The sequence below is a fragment of the Helianthus annuus genome, chromosome 4 (genome assembly GCF_002127325.2).
Source record: "Helianthus annuus cultivar XRQ/B chromosome 4, HanXRQr2.0-SUNRISE, whole genome shotgun sequence".
NCBI lineage: Eukaryota > Viridiplantae > Streptophyta > Magnoliopsida > Asterales > Asteraceae > Helianthus > Helianthus annuus.
In genome coordinates this window covers 100,654,467-100,674,512 of record NC_035436.2, presented here as the reverse complement: position 1 = coordinate 100,674,512, position 20,046 = coordinate 100,654,467, and the positions used below count along the sequence as shown (strand labels likewise).

Sequence of the window (20,046 nt, the reverse complement as noted above, 5' to 3'; positions counted from 1 at the left end):
TAAGCTATATGAAAATATAGATTGTAGGATAAGAAGTTCATTCATATAAACAATGCATTTTGAAATAATTAGAGATTTGACTAACGATAATCGATTTAGATGTATAAAGGATCGTGTTTACATAACATAGTCTATTAAAAGAAAGTATCGGTAACGATCACCTAGATAAGGGAATCACCCCAAATCCGTTGATGATGTCGTTGTAAGATGAGAAAAGAAGCGGAGTTAATCAAGTTAAGGAAATCACTCCTATCTCGATGATATGTCTCTGTTCGTTGTTATAAAAGGGTAAATAAAATTACGTGAAATCATGCATGCTAATAATGCACAGTCGTATGAAAAGTAAGAGTATGATGTTGCGCAAAGATGAAATCTCGAAAAATTGTTCAAAAGTGACAAAAGATCGAAAATAATAAAGCGTAAGTTCGAATAAAACTTGGATGGTTCCAAACGGAACATTGACTAACCAAAGTGATCGAAAGATCTTTTGGAATTAAAAAAAACATGCTTTGGCCTAATAGGTGGAATACTCTCGCTTCCAGTTATTACATGTTCCCAATCCATCGAAATTTCGAGACTTGGCGGGATTTTTGAAAATCAAGGAGTGGGACTAGTCGACGAGGTGCGGGTTTCACCCCTAGCTTGACGACTTCGTACCCTAAGTGTGGTTGGTACACGTTGGGTCAAATTTAATTTCGACACGTTAACGAGGGTCCACTAGAAATTGAATTTGAAATTTGAAATTTGAAATTTCCATTAAGATGTGGATTTCACTCCTAACTTAATGGTGTAATTTCGTGCAACAAAATGAAATCAAGCGGGATGAGAGTTGTTTACCAAATTGTGGGTTTCACGCCTATTTTGGTAAACTCGTCCCGTTTGTACAACACGAGTGTTTTCGAGTTTAAGAAAATCGACGAAAATGCTTTAGAAAAGGGAGTGTGTTAAAGGATTACGCAAACCAGCATAAATACGTAAGAATGCACCTCAAGAACGGTACATAAAGAATAGGACAATAAAACAAGTACCAACACATAGAGATATATACCAAGAATACACATAAAAAATCGAACAATGGAACAAGTATTAACACATAATAAAACAAGTATAGCATATCAAGTGTTAACACATAAGTGACCTTTATGTTTGAAAGATGAAAAGAGGACAAATAAAGGCAAATAAGGTAGCATGCAGGTAGTTTCAAACAATACATGAGAATAAAGCTCTAAAACTATAGACTAGGTTAAAGCATTCCTACTTTTTCCTAATTCCCTATAGTTATGGCTCTGATACCAATCTGTCACACCCCAACCAATGGCGGAAACATCGGGATGAGACGAAGTGTGAAGATTGCTCGAGACATCATAACACTAATAATTGTGACAAGTATTTAAATAATCATTTCATTCCATTTCTAAAGAATCAATTACAAGGTTTTGAAACAAAATACAACAACATGAGTAATGAAATAATACAATATGAATACAAATTTTTTTAAGTGTGTATCTAAGCATCCTACTAGATTCCATGCATCGTCAACATCCACCTGTAACATGTTAAAATAAAGTCAATGCAAAAGCAAAGGCGAGTATACAAGTTTGGTACGTACATAGCATAAGATAAAAAGTGTGAACAATCCCTCATGGCAAGCATATGATTCAAGATAAACATTAAATATGGCATGTGTCTAACATATCAAACCAAGAAAACGCAATATGCTCAAGACATAACCTCAAGTTTACGGGCGGGTCGTTAATCCTATAGCGCTACATATGTCAAGGTTTGGCTCGTACGAAGTTAATGATAAGTTCAACACATAAGAATAACCCAAGTTTAAAGTATCAAGTCATCACGTATACAAGCATGTTATAGGAACGTTCATGTGTTTAACAAAGTGTTCATGTGTAAGTTTTTCAATAGGTAAACATGTTACACCCCCAAAAGTGGTAAAAGTAAAAAGGGGAATAGTACGAGTATACTCACATTGGTTGCGTATAAGAATTCCCTGAAATAACGCACGAGTGAAGATGGTGAATAATCCAAGAGAACGAACGAAACGGTTATCCTAGACAAGGATTGGAAAAGTACTAAATAAATGGAATTGATAATAGACTTGGTTGAATTTTTGTGTTCGCACATTTTATTTACTTGTATCTAATCTAAAATACAATGGCTCTTGATCTATTGAAAATAAATAGAATAATATGTTTTATTAGTTGTTTCAATTTAATTGTAAGCATTCAATTAACTAACTGTTGTAACTATTTAAGTGGTTTTTAAAATAAATATTTCAATTAACTAATATTTCAGTATGCTAGTTATAAAAAAAATATATTATAAAAAAATGTATCAGACCCGCAAGCAGGTCCGTTCAAACCCAAGTCTCTCGGTTTAAGATGTAGCATCACACCGTACCAATATAACAATTAATTTATCTAAATAACTTGTAAAGAAAAATATATATATATATATAAACTGATTTTTATTAATTATATATAAATGGATTTATACTTAACCTGATTGATGTATTATTATAAATATGTATTAATTTTTGTTCTAGTATTGCATTTCTGAAAGTATCAACAAAATGAAAAGAAAAAAAAGAAACAATCCCAAAATAGTGGCAAAAAAACAGGCGGCATATTTTCGCTTTGGTACTTTCCATAACAATGGAAATAATTAAATAAGCATATTTTTCACTTTATAAACTATCTTAATAAATTAAAAAGAAATTGTAGGTTATTTCACCACCATATATATTAATTATAAAACTAAAAACAATGTCCCATGTGCCATCTTCTCCATTATACTACAAAACCCAACTTGTACAAGAATATGATTGTTTTAAAACAAAATGTGTATTATCATCATCTTCACAAACAAAACTCCTCTGTTAGTCATTTTTCTTCAATATACTTAACCATTCCGAACATAACTTGTTTAGATGTTTTCTTTTATTCATTTGAACATTGATAACAAGTATTAACAACTATAGGAATTTTAGAAGCAATCGATGTCCACTGTTTATGTTTCCTTCTTTTCCTTTATTCTTTTTTTTTCTTTGTTTGTACTTAGAAACCTCCCATTTGTTACCATTTGTTTCCATTAACAATAGAACCATTGAACAAAGTCATGAAAAGCCTACTGTTATTTCATCTTGTGATTGGTTAATTCTTATTGTAATTTCATTTGATACATATATATAAAAAGATAAAAAGAGAAAAAAAACAAATGGATCAAAGGTAGAGGGGTATACCGAGAACAGAATAACGAACGAGGATCCAACGTAAGAATTCCGACGACTTCGATGCTCCCGTAGAACCGAGTTTGAAATGGAGAGAGACCCCAAATGACCCCGTCGCCGCTGTCGTTAATTCAGGCGGCTTCACCGCCGCTGTCGTCCGCCGGTTCCTCTCTCGTTCATCTCTCTCTCTCCCCTCGCACGTCTCCCTCTCGATCTGTGCTTCAGTCACAGTATGCCGCCACCAAAGGGTGGTGGCTGGTTGTTTTCAGTTCGTCTGGGGGAATAAGGTGCAAGGAGGTGATGGTTGTTTTTGTCCAGGTGTGTGTGTTTGGAGGAGATGAAATCTTATTTGTGTTAGAACATAAGATTGTAAGGGAAATGAAATGGGAGGGAACAATCGGGTAATGAGCGGCTGGTGAAAAGAAAAAAATAATAAGGAGTTTAGGGTTTCTTGCTATTTTACATACTTAGGGTTAATCTTTTAATGGGCTTAGGCCCAAGACCCACAAGCCCAATCACGTGCTTTAATTGGCCCATTTACTCCTACGAACCCGCTTTCAAAGCCCAAACTCCGCGAAACGTAATAAAATAAAATTTTGGTATTTAAAACACGTAAAATACAGTCGATAGTCGGTTTTGACGTGTACGTTCGTCAATTGCGTTAAAAACACTTTGGTTGTTGTTTCTAGTCAGTTCTCTTTTTTTTTTTTTTACGATTAAAGCGAAACGACGAACACAAGGATATGAAGTTTCCAAAAAAAGGAACATGAATCAACGGTTTCTAAATATGGAAAGTTATGAAAACGCGGAGCGTTACACCTTTCCCTTTAAATTTGACGAGTTTTGTCCTTAACGTTTCAAAATCATGCACGTTATGTCCTTTAGCCCTAATGCAGTTAGATTTTTTTGGTTAAGTATGGTCATGTGCTTTGCATATGAGGGTATATTTGTCTTTTCATCTTTTCAGGGGTTATTGTGTAAATAAATTATATACAAGGACTATTTTATAAAAATAAAATAATATTTAATTATAGAAACCTTGCACTCTCTCTCAAAGTCTTCTCTCTCTTCTCTCCCTCAAGAACACCATCCCTGTTGAAGCTCATCCCTGTAATATGTTCACCAACACTACCACTGTCCTCCACCTCCCACAACCACTGTTCTCCACCGCCCACCACCATTGATTGGCAATCGTCGGAACGTCGTTGTCACCACTGTTTGGCAATCAACGCCGCCGTCACTGTTTACACTGAACACCACCGTCACCGTCGTTTGGACATCGCCGGAATGCCGCCGTCACTGTTGGTAATCACCGCCGTTTCTCCGCCGTACCTTCCACTGTCACCATCACACTGAACACCACCACCGCCGCACCATCCAACGTCATCGTCGTTTCTCTTCACTGAAGATCTCGATAATTTGTGTATATATCTGTTCCAATATGGTTATGGATCTGGATTTGATATTGTTTCATATCGATATAGTTATGGATCTGGATTTGAAATTTAAAGTTGTTGAAACAGCTGCTCTGACGGAGTTTTGTAGTGCTGGTCGAATGTTAAAAATATCGATTGTTGATTGTTGAATCACAACAGAAAGAAAATTAGGAATTTGGGCATTTTCTTGCCTGTTGAAACTTGTGAAGCAAAAGCTATGTGATAGTTTACTTAGAAACAGCCGGTTTCACTTTGATTATTAGTTTTGGGGTTTTTGGTTGATGAGTTGATTTGGAGACGGTGGTTGTAGATGATGAAGGGTGGTAGTAGTGGCGGTGAAGGGTGATGGTGGTGGAGATAGGTGGTTACTAATTTTAGAAATAGATATATATATCTGGTTACAAAAATAATATTTTAAATTATTTTGTTCTATTTTATTTTTACATAATAGCCCCTTGATATAATTTATCTTACACAATAGTCCTTGGGAGGTGAAATTACAATTGTACCCTCATGTGCCTTGTACATAACTAGATTTAACCAAAAAATCTAACTAGATTTGGTCTAAAGGACAAAACGTGCAAGATTTTGAAAGGTAAAGGACACCGCCTGTAAACTTTTGGCCAAAAGGACAGCGCCTGAACTTTGATGTAAACATAAAGGACAAAACTTGTAATTTACTCAATTTTTTACCCACTACCACCTCATCCCTCTCTCAAAACTAACCATGTCTTCACCTTCTTCACTTTCTTCATCTTCTTCGTCGACGTGGTATTCATCATCTTCAGGCAAGAATGACGCATTTTTCGAAAACATGAGTATGTACGCGGCTCAGACTTCATGGCGGATGATGAAAACTCTGAAGCGTCGTCCCAACGGCAAACTAGACGAGCAAAATTAAACCGAGACAAAGAAGGCACTTTACTTTTTTTTTACCGTATGTTTATTTAAATTTAAAAATGAATTTGATATATTTTTCGTTTTAAATATGTAGCCGCCCACGACAAACTAGTGACCGATTATTTTGCCGACGAACCCGTGTACACGGACGAGATGCTTCGACGTCGGTTCCGAATGAGTCGTCGACTTTTTTCACGTATCGCAGACGACATGGCCCAGTCTGATCCGTTTTTCACACTGCGATACGACGCTAGGGGGCAAAGGGGTTTCACTACTTTACAAAAATGTATGTCGGCCATTCGCCAACTGGCATATGGGTACGCACCCGATGCATTAGACGAGTATTTAATGATGTCCGAAAGAACCGCACGTCTATGTTTGCACAGGTTTTGCGAACGGGTTGTCAACAAGATTCGAACATGTTCTCTCTACGTAACGAGTACACACATTGTAACCTACAAGCAGACTTGGTGGAGTACATTTTGAACAACGCTCAAAACGAACCAGACGACCACATGCAGGATGAAGACTAGTAGGTTTTTTAATATTTTTTTACTGCTTAGGATTTTTTTTTCAGTTTTTTTTAAGTTTATGTTTTTTTTAAGTTATTAGGATTTTTTTAAAGTTTATGTTTTTTTTAACTTTATGTAATGTTGTTTAATATTAATGAAAATATTTTCTTATTTTATTTGTTAAATGTTAAAAAAGAGGATGTTAAAAAAAACCAACTAAAATGGTGGGGTAGGATCATCTTCTCATTTTCATTATTTTTGTGGGATGGACCATCCTCAAGAGAACTATGATGTGACGCCTAGGTGTCGGATCATCCTCCAAGTAAGGATACTCATCATACCATGTAGCCTAACCAAATGAACAATTTGAAGAAGGAAAGAGGGAAGGCATGCTCCAAACAACCGTGATATACACTGTTTAAAACTTGGCACAAGCATAGACACCGAAGAAAGACATCTCATGTATAGTACTATGATTGTAGAGGATAAAGGCTACACGATTTGTGAATCCACACTAGTTATTATATAAAAAAAGCATTATTTTAAAATAATCAAATATAGATTTAAATAAAGAGATAAAATGAAAAACGTATAAGCTATGAGGAGCGTTTCCACTTTAGATTTCACTCTTTTCCGCTTGAGGGGAGGTGCTTCTACTTTCCAATCCCATGGAATGGAAATTGCCACATCATTTTTATATTTTTAAAGGCTAGTGTGTTTTAACAATTAAGATTATGAATAAAAATTACATTAAGTTATAAAACTAGTACATAAACCAACATAGAAAATAAAAACAAATAAAAAACCATTATAGAAAATGAAAAAAAAAATACTAACTTTTAGCAGTAATCATCATTTGACTAACCTGAATCTGAGGTGTCTTCATATGGATTAAAACACGATGATCGTATTTATTATAATACCAACCGTATATATCAGGTAAATCAAAATGTGGTACGTAATATATCAAGTAAATCAGTATCTGGTATGTATCTTTTAATTTTCTTTCCAATCTCTTATGGATATATTATTTAGTTTAATCTATTCTAGTTAATTATAGATAAGGCTCCTACTAAATATTATTTAGTTTAATCTTTTATGGATAATTAGTATTTAATCTCTTCTAATTAATTATAGATAACTCTTCTACTAAAAATATTAATTTTATTTAACCTTTTCAACTTAATTATAGATAATTATTATTTAGTTTAAATTTAACGCATACTGTGACACCCCGTTGAAACACGCTAGCTTGGCAGTGGCTGCCTTAACTTTCGGGACGAAAGTTCTTAAAACTTGGGGATAATGTGACACTCTAGGTTTTTCCGAACGAACACCTTGTAATATTTCGTGTATATATAAATATTATTAAATGGAAACGTGACTTTTTACATGATATGTGTGTTGTGTATGTATATATATATGTATGTGAGTCGAGACCACGACTCGAGACCATGACTCGCAACCACCCGGTTGCGAGTGGGCCACTCGGTCTCGAGTGGGCCTCTTGGGCCGTAACCGGTTTGGGCCGAAATCCCTTAGCCTACTTCGAACCTTGTATATAGATCCCCACTTTCCCCCACTTTCCCTCATTTGCTACACAAACATATCTACACATACACTCCTATTCTCTCTCAAACTAGAAACCCCAAACAACAACACCATTTTCTTCCCCAACTTTCGGTTCAAGCTCAAGGATCTCGGACAAGGAATCTCGGTCAAGATCATCACTCGGACACTCCATCTTCTCGGTTCCCTTCTCTTTGTTTTCGGCTCCTTCTTCTTCTTCACAACCGGTTAGTGCTAATTATTATGTGCATAAGGATTTATGTTGTGTTGAATAAACTAAGAAATGCTTGGTTAGTAGTTTTATGCATGATTTTTATGAATGGTTGTGAAGATTGACTATATGTGTAAACCCTTAGGTTTGAATGCTTGGTGACATGTTTAAAATGACTAACAAATGGTAGTCTAAGAATGATTATGGCTAAACATACTATGCTTCATTGTTTCTTGCAAAATGATGATGTTAAACTTAGGATTTCGGATATATATTGTATGTTTCTTTATTCTTACATGTTGATCTTGACGAAATATGTGATTTTGGTCTAAAATGTATGGTTATGTTTGACATGAAAACCCTAGAAATTTATGAATATAGGATGAACTTGTTGAATGTGGTTTGAAGATTTCAAAAATGGCAAAGTTTGATCTAAGTTTACTAATAGTCAGATTAGGCAAAGTGTTAGTGGAAACCTTATTGGTTGTTTCCTGATTTGGGCCTGATTGCATAGTACATATTGGACTGATGCATCTGGATCATCACGTGTACATGAAAGAGACAGCATTACGACTCGCAACCGCACCGTTGCGACTCGCAACCATGGCATGACAACTCGAGACCACGCAGTTGCGACTCGCAACCATGGCATGACAACTCGAGACCACGCAGTTGCGACTCGCAACCATAGCATGACAACTCGAAACCTCACGATTGCGACTCGAGACTACGACGGTTGCGACTCGCAACCACAGCGTGACAAGCCGAAACCACCTGGTTGCGACTCGAGACCATCTGGTTGCGACTGGGCTGTCCACTTTGGTTATTGGGCCATTATGTGTAATATGGGCTACCTGTTAACTGGACTACGTGCTACTGTTTGCTTGTGCAAAGTGTTAGGGCCGGCCCAATAACCCACTGTCTAATTTTATGCATGATACGTGCTAGTTGTTTGTAAGTATTGCGTGATTGCTTGTACAATAAACCTGACCTATACCGGTAACCATGTTAGGACGTGGTGACCAGCGTGTTTGACCAAGTAACCTAATCTGCCGAGCAACCCAAGGTGAGTTCACACACTAAAAGCATGCGTCCCGCGGAGGGACACGAACAAACTACCAACTTTGGGAAAATACTTTCGACCCATTACTCCGGGGGAAAACAGAATGGGTAATTACTATCTCCGGGGGAGATACGTTTGGATACTATTTATAAATCACAACTAGCCAGACTAAATGAAACTCTATCACTTTAAGTCCCTGCTTACAGTACCGATTAATCGCCGGGGGCGAACGGGTTATTAGTTGATAGCGCTATTAGGTTTGACAACCTCACACCGTGACCGGGGGAGATCGGGCGTGAACTAGTAGACCTTGCAACATGGTCAATGACGATAGACATTGACTCGGGGCACGAATATTTATATTCCGTCAACAGTTTCGGTATCTACAGTTTAGTGAGCTTACAGATGGGGTAGCTCCCCACAACGTGATTATAAATGCTTTATCTAAACAACTTAAGTTTTTGGTAAACTAAAACTGGACAACTAGTGAACTCACTCAGCATTATTGTTGACCCCTTATTGCATGCTTTGCAGGTAACCAGTGACTCAGGAGCTGCTGCTTGGGGATGTGTAGTGTTCGTCAAACCCGTGTATTGGGTGAATTATTTTGAACTCAGAACTATCTTTAAAACTACTTTGGTTATGCTTCCGCTGTTTTGTTAAACTAATTATCAAACTTAAACTCCGATGTTGTTAACTATTTTGGATATTAAATATTTCTACTATTAATTCAATGCTCAGTATAATTGGTGGCTGGATCCTGGTCAGTCACGCCCTCGAAGCGGGTGTTATCCGCAGGTGGATTTTGGGGGTGTGACAGATTGGTATCAGAGCCATTGGTTATAGTGAACTTGGTTTTAAAAAGGGGAAAATCTTTTTGAGAAAAACCAGACTATAACCTGTGACTCGCGACGACACTACACTCCAAGTGCAAGGCTCAACACTTTCGACCTCATAGCTCGGACCAGTGTTTACTTGTTTGCTTACTTTATGTTTCCTGTTTTGCTATACGTACTAGTGTGCCTAGTTAGATAGATACACCTCTCTCTTCTATCTCATTCTCGCTACATCACACTCATACTGTGTTTTCTGATTATGAAGACAATGAGTGGACGTGGAAGGGGAAACATCAACATGACTCAGGCTCAGTTCACTAACCTGCTCAACACAGTGGCTGCGGCTTTCGCAGCTCACCCTATAGGTAAGCTCGTTGTTTTAGGATGTTTAGATCCTACCGTCACAACGTCTTTTCGCCTCTAAACCTATACGCTTCGCTTCTCACGAACAGGTCAGCATGCACCTGCGCAACCACCCGTGTGTACTTTCAAAACCTTCATGGATTGCAAGCCTCTCCCTTTCAACGGCACTGAGGGTGCCATAGGTCTTCTACATTGGATTGAGAAAGTTGAAGCTGTCTTTGCTGTCTGTGAGTGTCCCCCTGCGAATTGGGTGAAGTTTGCTACTGCTACGCTTGAAGGAAACGCGCTTTCTTGGTGGAAGGCGCAAATTCAGATGTTTGGTTTGGAAACTGCTAATGCTACTGCGTGGGAGGATTTCAAGGACATGATTAAGGAGGAATACTGTCACCGGGATGACATCCACAAGCTTGAGAATGAGTACTATGCGCTTAAGATGGTTGGGTCAGAGATTGAAACCTACACCAAGTTGTCCAATGACTATGCTGCTCTTTGCCCAAACATGTCTCGACCTATGTATCGAAGAATCGAACTGTACATCAAGGGTTTGGCTCCGGAAATTCGAAGCCATGTAACTTCAGCCAACCACACTACCATTCAGCCGATCGTTCGACTTGCTCACAAACTCACTGATCAGGCCGTAGAAGAGGGCAGGTTGCCCAAAAGGATCAGTGCTACTGTCGGAACTTCTAGTGACAACAAGCGTAAGTGGGAAGGAAATCAAAGCAAGGATGCTAACCCCACTCAGGCCCCAGCACAGCAAAGGAAAACTGAAAATAACAAGGGCACTCAACAACAGGGTGGCTATCGCGGTAACCACCCCAAGTGCAACAAGTGCAATCGACACCACAGTGGGCCTTGTGGGAAAAGCCAGTGTCAGCGATGTAACAAAATGGGGCATGAGGCCAAGGACTGTAGGAGTCCACGTCCCGTGGGGCAGAACCAGCAGCAACATCATCACGGGAATGCCAAGGGTTGTTTCCAGTGTGGAGCTGAGGGGCACTACAAGAAGAATTGCCCTGAACTGAACCAGAACCGCAACAACAATCAGGGAGCTGGAAACAACGATCAGAACAACAATGCTGGGAATGGTGCTAGAGGAAGGGCTTTTGTGATTGGAGCTGGAGAAGCAAGGAATGACCCCAATGTCGTGGCGGGTAAGTTCCTACTCGATGATCGTTATGTTTCTGTATTATTTGATTCCGGTGCCGATGCTAGTTATGTGTCCCTACGTATTAGTAAGAAGCTTAAGCGTCCGCTTTCGTTACTAAGTTCTCCTCATATTGTCGAGTTAGCTAATGGTAGAAACATCGAGGCCTCACATGTTATCAAAGGCTGCAAACTAGAGTTGTCTGGTCAGACATTTAGTATCGATCTTTTCCCTGTTACTCTTGGAAGCTTCGACGTCGTTATTGGTATGGATTGGTTATCCAAGCATCGCGCTGAGATCCTCTGTCAAGAGAAAGCAGTTCGTATTCCCCGTCGTTCTGGCAAACCCCTCATTGTACAAGGTGGCAAAAGCGGAGAAATCTCCGGCGTTATCTCTTTCTTGAAGGCCCAGAAGTGTTTACGAAAAGGGCACACCGCTATCTTAGCACTCGTCACCAACACCCACGAAAAGGAAAAGAGGATTGAAGATTTTCCGGTAGTACGTGACTATCCCGAGGTATTTCCTGAGGAATTACCTGGACTCCCTCCCCACCGTCAGGTCGAATTCCAAATCGAGCTAGCTCCCGGAGCAGCGCCCATAGCTCGTGCGCCTTATCGACTAGCCCCCGCAGAATTGAAGGAACTCTCTACTCAACTACAGGAACTATTGGATAAAGGGTTTATTCGCCCTAGTTCATCACCCTGGGGAGCACCGGTACTCTTTGTTAAGAAGAAGGATGGCACGTTCCGAATGTGCATTGACTATCGTGAGCTGAACAAGGTTACCATCAAGAATCGTTACCCTCTCCCGCGAATCGACGACCTATTCGATCAGTTGCAAGGATCGAGCTACTATTCTAAGATTGACCTGCGATCAGGCTATCATCAGCTAAGGGTCCGTAATGAAGACATCTCCAAAACTGCATTCAGAACTCGTTATGGTCATTATGAATTCCTCGTTATGCCCTTTGGGATGACCAACGCGCCTGCGGTATTCATGGATCTCATGAACCGAGTATGCAAACCCTACCTCGACAAGTTTGTGATCGTGTTTATAGACGACATCCTGATCTACTCGAAAAGTCAGGAAGAGCATGAACAGCACCTGCGCCTTATCCTCGAACTCCTTCGCAATGAGCAATTGTATGCCAAGTTCTCGAAATGCGACTTCTGGCTTCGAGAAGTCCATTTCCTTGGGCACGTGGTTAACAAGGATGGAATCCACGTCGACCCTGCAAAGATCGACTCGATAAAGAACTGGCCTACACCTAGGACTCCCACTGAAGTTCGCCAATTCTTGGGATTGGCAGGTTACTACCGCAGATTCATTCAGGGATTCTCAAAGATTGCACAACCCCTCACTACGCTCACTCAGAAAGGCGTCACCTACAAGTGGAATGAAGCACAGGAATCTGCTTTTCAGAGACTTAAGGATAATCTCTGTAGTGCTCCTATTCTCTCGTTGCCTGAAGGCACTGACGACTTTGTGGTTTACTGCGATGCATCCATCCATGGGCTCGGTTGTGTGTTAATGCAACGCGACAAAGTTATTGCTTACGCCTCTCGACAACTCAAGACACACGAAAGGAACTACACTACGCATGACTTGGAACTAGGAGCAGTGATCTTTGCGCTTAAGATATGGAGACATTACCTGTACGGTACCAAGTGCACCATTTACACCGATCACAGGAGTCTCGAGCATATCTTCAAACAAAAGGAATTAAACATGCGACAACGTCGATGGGTCGAACTTCTGAATGATTATGAATGCGCCATCAAGTACCATCCGGGCAAGGCCAATGTCGTGGCAGACGCCCTCAGCCGAAAAGACACTACTCCCAAGCGCGTGCGAGCGTTACAACTCACCATCCAGTCTAACCTCCCTACCCAGATCCGAAATGCTCAGACCAAAGCTCTGAAACCAGAAAACATCAGGGCTGAGTCCCTGCGAGGATCGAGACAACGACTAGAACAAAAAGAAGACGGCGCCTACTATGTGGCAGGGCGCATTTGGGTCCCACTTTACGGAGATCTACGAGAACTGGTGATGGACGAAGCCCATAAGTCCCGTTATTCAGTACATCCTGGTTCAGATAAGATGTACCACGACTTAAGGACCACTTACTGGTGGCCTGGCATGAAAGCCCACATAGCAGCATACGTTAGCAAATGTTTGACCTGCGCAAGAGTCAAGACTGAGTATCAGAAACCAGCAGGCCTACTCCAGCAACCCGAAATCCCGAAGTGGAAATGGGAGCAAATTTCCATGGATTTTGTTACGGGGCTACCTAGATCTCAACACGGGAATGATACTATTTGGGTGATAGTAGATCGATTGACTAAGTCCGCACACTTTCTGGCCATTAAGGAAACAGACAAGTTTTCTACCTTGGCGGAAATTTACTTAAAGGAAGTAGTTTCGAGGCACGGGGTGCCAACTTCTATTATTTCCGACCGAGACGCTCGTTTTACTTCCGAGTTGTGGCAAGCTATGCACAAATCCTTTGGCTCACGTTTGGACATGAGCACCGCTTACCACCCACAAACGGATGGGCAGTCTGAACGCACCATCCAAACCCTGGAAGACATGCTTAGAGCATGTGTGATCGATTTTGGCAAGAACTGGGAGAAGCATCTACCGCTGGTGGAATTCTCCTACAATAACAGCTACCACACTAGTATTCAGGCGGCACCTTTTGAGGCACTGTACGGTCGTAAATGCCGATCACCCCTTTGCTGGGCGGAGATAGGTGACAGTCAACTCACAGGCCCAGAACTGGTGGTAGATACAACGGAAAAGATTTCCCAGATCAGGCAACGCATGGCGGCAGCTCGTGACCGTCAGAAAAGCTACGCTGACAAGCGTAGGAAACCACTAGAATTCCAGGTCGGGGACCGGGTTCTACTTAAAGTCTCACCCTGGAAGGGTGTGGTCCGTTTCGGTAAACGAGGCAAGCTGAATCCGCGATATGTTGGACCATTCGAAATTACCGAGAAAATCGGTAAGGTTGCTTATAGATTGAACCTGCCTGCAGAGCTGAGTGCAGTGCACAATGTCTTTCACGTGTCTAATCTGAAGAAGTGCCTGTCAGATGAAACACTTATAATTCCTTTCAAGGAACTCACTATTGATGAACAGCTACACTTTACTGAGGAACCGATTGAGATCACGGATCGAGAGATCAAAACCCTCAAACGTAGCCAGATACCTCTCGTGCGAGTTCGTTGGAACTCACGGCGTGGCCCAGAGTTTACCTGGGAGCGGGAAGACCAGATGAAGTCTAAGTATCCCCAGTTGTTCCCAAACGAAACCCCCAGCACTGAAGCTACAACTGAATTTCGGGACGAAATTCCAAACTAACGGGGGGATGATGTGACACCCCGTTGAAACACGCTAGCTTGGCAGTGGCTGCCTTAACTTTCGGGACGAAAGTTCTTAAAACTTGGGGATAATGTGACACTCTAGGTTTTTCCGAACGAACACCTTGTAATATTTCGTGTATATATAAATATTATTAAATGGAAACGTGACTTTTTACATGATATGTGTGTTGTGTATGTATATATATATGTATGTGAGTCGAGACCACGACTCGAGACCATGACTCGCAACCACCCGGTTGCGAGTGGGCCACTCGGTCTCGAGTGGGCCTCTTGGGCCGTAACCGGTTTGGGCCGAAATCCCTTAGCCTACTTCGAACCTTGTATATAGATCCCCACTTTCCCCCACTTTCCCTCATTTGCTACACAAACATATCTACACATACACTCCTATTCTCTCTCAAACTAGAAACCCCAAACAACAACACCATTTTCTTCCCCAACTTTCGGTTCAAGCTCAAGGATCTCGGACAAGGAATCTCGGTCAAGATCATCACTCGGACACTCCATCTTCTCGGTTCCCTTCTCTTTGTTTTCGGCTCCTTCTTCTTCTTCACAACCGGTTAGTGCTAATTATTATGTGCATAAGGATTTATGTTGTGTTGAATAAACTAAGAAATGCTTGGTTAGTAGTTTTATGCATGATTTTTATGAATGGTTGTGAAGATTGACTATATGTGTAAACCCTTAGGTTTGAATGCTTGGTGACATGTTTAAAATGACTAACAAATGGTAGTCTAAGAATGATTATGGCTAAACATACTATGCTTCATTGTTTCTTGCAAAATGATGATGTTAAACTTAGGATTTCGGATATATATTGTATGTTTCTTTATTCTTACATGTTGATCTTGACGAAATATGTGATTTTGGTCTAAAATGTATGGTTATGTTTGACATGAAAACCCTAGAAATTTATGAATATAGGATGAACTTGTTGAATGTGGTTTGAAGATTTCAAAAATGGCAAAGTTTGATCTAAGTTTACTAATAGTCAGATTAGGCAAAGTGTTAGTGGAAACCTTATTGGTTGTTTCCTGATTTGGGCCTGATTGCATAGTACATATTGGACTGATGCATCTGGATCATCACGTGTACATGAAAGAGACAGCATTACGACTCGCAACCGCACCGTTGCGACTCGCAACCATGGCATGACAACTCGAGACCACGCAGTTGCGACTCGCAACCATGGCATGACAACTCGAGACCACGCAGTTGCGACTCGCAACCATAGCATGACAACTCGAAACCTCACGATTGCGACTCGAGACTACGACGGTTGCGACTCGCAACCACAGCGTGACAAGCCGAAACCACCTGGTTGCGACTCGAGACCATCTGGTTGCGACTGGGCTGTCCACTTTGGTTATTGGGCCATTATGTGTAATATGGGCTACCTGTTAACTGGACTACGTGCTACTGTTTGCTTGTGCAAAGTGTTAGGGCCGGCCCAATAACCCACTGTCTAATTTTATGCATGATACGTGCTAGTTGTTTGTAAGTATTGCGTGATTGCTTGTACAATAAACCTGACCTATACCGGTAACCATGTTAGGACGTGGTGACCAGCGTGTTTGACCAAGTAACCTAATCTGCCGAGCAACCCAAGGTGAGTTCACACACTAAAAGCATGCGTCCCGCGGAGGGACACGAACAAACTACCAACTTTGGGAAAATACTTTCGACCCATTACTCCGGGGGAAAACAGAATGGGTAATTACTATCTCCGGGGGAGATACGTTTGGATACTATTTATAAATCACAACTAGCCAGACTAAATGAAACTCTATCACTTTAAGTCCCTGCTTACAGTACCGATTAATCGCCGGGGGCGAACGGGTTATTAGTTGATAGCGCTATTAGGTTTGACAACCTCACACCGTGACCGGGGGAGATCGGGCGTGAACTAGTAGACCTTGCAACATGGTCAATGACGATAGACATTGACTCGGGGCACGAATATTTATATTCCGTCAACAGTTTCGGTATCTACAGTTTAGTGAGCTTACAGATGGGGTAGCTCCCCACAACGTGATTATAAATGCTTTATCTAAACAACTTAAGTTTTTGGTAAACTAAAACTGGACAACTAGTGAACTCACTCAGCATTATTGTTGACCCCTTATTGCATGCTTTGCAGGTAACCAGTGACTCAGGAGCTGCTGCTTGGGGATGTGTAGTGTTCGTCAAACCCGTGTATTGGGTGAATTATTTTGAACTCAGAACTATCTTTAAAACTACTTTGGTTATGCTTCCGCTGTTTTGTTAAACTAATTATCAAACTTAAACTCCGATGTTGTTAACTATTTTGGATATTAAATATTTCTACTATTAATTCAATGCTCAGTATAATTGGTGGCTGGATCCTGGTCAGTCACGCCCTCGAAGCGGGTGTTATCCGCAGGTGGATTTTGGGGGTGTGACACATACCTCTTATTTTTTATTTATAATATACAAATTTACTCTTAATTTTTTCGATGATGTAATTTTCTCTAATAAACTCTAAACTTTTACTATAGTATATACAATGCTAGACATAAAATCGAACCAAATTATTTATCATCAAAATCAAACTTTGTATTAATAAATTATTTATTTTTACTTTCATTATTAAAAAAATTATTATATCGATTTTATTACATAATTTTTAAACAAATTGTATATAACTTTTAATATTACTTTATATATAAAATTAGATACGATTTTTTTAAATATAATTTCTATTTTATCACTCAAGTGGCTGCTTATTTGCTTCTTGAATAACATGTTTGGTCACTGTATCTTCTTTTCAATAATCATCTCTGCAATCACCATATCTATCACGTACCGAGTATACCCATTAGTTTTTTATATATAATTTTCTTATTATTTGGTATATAAAATCATATTTATTCAACCTGAGTAAAAACACGAGGGTTTTTTAAAATATAACTTTTTTATTATTTTGTAAACAATATAAGATTTATTCAACCCATGTAATACACGTGGTTTTAAAGATATAACATTTTTATTATTTGATATATAAAATTACATTAATACATATTGTTCTTATAGATATAACATTTTATTATTTAATATATGAAGTTACATTTATTCAACACGTGCAATAAAGAATGTTTTTATAGATATATTGTTTTATTACTTATTATATAAAACTCATTTATTCAACTCGTGTAATACATGGGGTTATAACCTAGTCTCTTGTGCATGAAGATTTAATTTGGAAATTCTTTAAATATTATTATTATTATTATTATTATTATTATTATTATTATTATTATTATTATTATTATTATCTAGAGTAAACTGCAATTTTACACCCTGAGATTAGGGGTCATTGGCATGTCTACCCCCTAAGGAAATAATTGCAATTTTACCCCCCACTGTTTGATCTTATGTCGCACTTTTACCCCCCGGCGTCAAAATGGGTAACGGAACTGTTAAGTCTAAGTTGAAATGACTATATTACCCTTACATTTTACCCCCCAACATTCCTGTTAAGTCGCACAATTACCCCCCACTGGTAGATTACTAATTTGTCCTTTTCTGTTACCCCTTGTACTTTGTGTTAACACACAACATTACCCCCTGAAATTTACAAAACCCTTCTCGCCAAAATCAAATACCTGTTCTTTGATCTAAAACCTAACAAGCAAATACCTGTTCTTTGAACACGTAATCTGAAACGTAACAATCATACCTGTTAAAAAAATCTGAAACCTAACAAGCAATGACTCCAAAACTGGTAAATTACTAATTCTGAACCTGTTCTAACAATTTTACATTTATATGCAAACAATTATTTCTATAAGGTGTTCAAACCAACAAGCAAATACCTGTTCAACCAGTGGGAACAAAACAATCATACATGCAATGTCAACATAATGAGTGTATACATCCAGAATCATAATTGCAGTACATAAGTGTATACATCCAGAATCTGATTAAGCCACTGTTGAATGTGCTGCACAATTTGCAGCACATAAGTGTATACATCATCAACCAGGTCAACATAATGAGTGTATACATGATCAACCAGGGTGTGTTCTATGGCCGGTACAATTTGCAGCACATAAGTGTGATGCTAATGTGAACTTATGGCACTGTTGAGTATGCTGCTAATGTCAACATAATGAGTGTAAACAAGCTGCAAATGCATACAATCAAACAAGCTGCAAATGCATACAATCAAACAAGCTGCAAATGCATACAATCAAACAAGCTGCAAAACATAATGAGTGTGCTGCTATTTCATTCACACTGATTAAGCACACCCTGCAAATGCACATGATTAAGCACACTGATTAAGCATTCACACTGATTAAGCACACCCTGCAAATGCACATGATTAAGCACACTGATTAAGCACATGATTATGCCCAAACTGTGACCAACCTACAACCAGTGTGTGTTATGCCCAAACTCTATTCAACTTATGCCTAGAACCTGCAAATGCACATGAGTGTGCTCCTAATTTTTATCAAACATAATGTCAACAAAAGCTAAATAAGTTAAGTTAGGTTAACCTACATATTACACAAAAGGTTCGATTAAGTTAAGTTAACCTACATATTACACATAAGCTAAATAACATCCATCCGCTCAACTCTCCGGTGGTAGATGGAAGTTGAGGACAGGCCTCCCAAATACGGAGACCACCAGGTGGAGCACTAAAGATGAGCTTGATAAGCTCATCGTCAGGTCAACTGTAGAAAAACCAACAGTGAACCAAATCAGACCCTAAACCCTGTTTTATAACATGATAATGACTAAATCTGACACTGATTAACTAACATTGGCCGATTATACCTTTGGTGTGGCAGATGATATAGCGGATTATCCAAAAGACCGGCATTTCCACTGAGAATGAAGCTAGCGGCTGTGGTTGTTGTGATCCGACGAGGAGAAGAATGATCGGACGAGGAGCAGAATGATCGGAAGAGGAGATGTCGCCGTCGCCGGAGAGACACGGATCGCCGGAGAAGAAGGTAAGGTCGATGGTGGGAAGGTTGGGGGTAATTATGCGGTGGTATGATTCTTATAGGGGGTGATGTATCAAATAAGCTTGACATAAGAGCAAAATGACATTTATACCCTTTGACCGTCAGGTTATTATGTTGACTAGTTACCCATTTTGACGCCGGGGGGTAAAAGTGCGACATAAGGTCAAACAGTGGGGGGTAAAATTGCAATTATTTCCTTAGGGAGGGTAGACATACCAATGACCCCTAACCTCATGGTGTAAAATTGCAGTTTACTCTATTATCTATTAACAAAAAAAATATGAATAAAATAAAATGGGGTAACAGATGTCCTGTTTCCAGTATCAGGCGTATTTCCGAATAAAACATAAATAATTTATTTACAAGAAAACAAATA

At 39.5% G+C, this 20,046-nt stretch overlaps 1 long non-coding RNA gene across 1 annotated transcript; it reads right to left on the bottom strand.

Moving 5' to 3' along the window:
* Positions 1 to 1,385: 1,385 nt before the first annotated feature.
* On the bottom strand, positions 1,386 to 3,909 carry LOC110866423. The gene is made up of 3 exons (XR_002551387.2): positions 3,257 to 3,909; positions 1,984 to 2,065; positions 1,386 to 1,546 (listed from the first exon to the last, which is right to left on the bottom strand). It is a non-coding gene; the product is annotated as an uncharacterized LOC110866423 (long non-coding RNA).
* Positions 3,910 to 20,046: the final 16,137 nt, after the last annotated feature.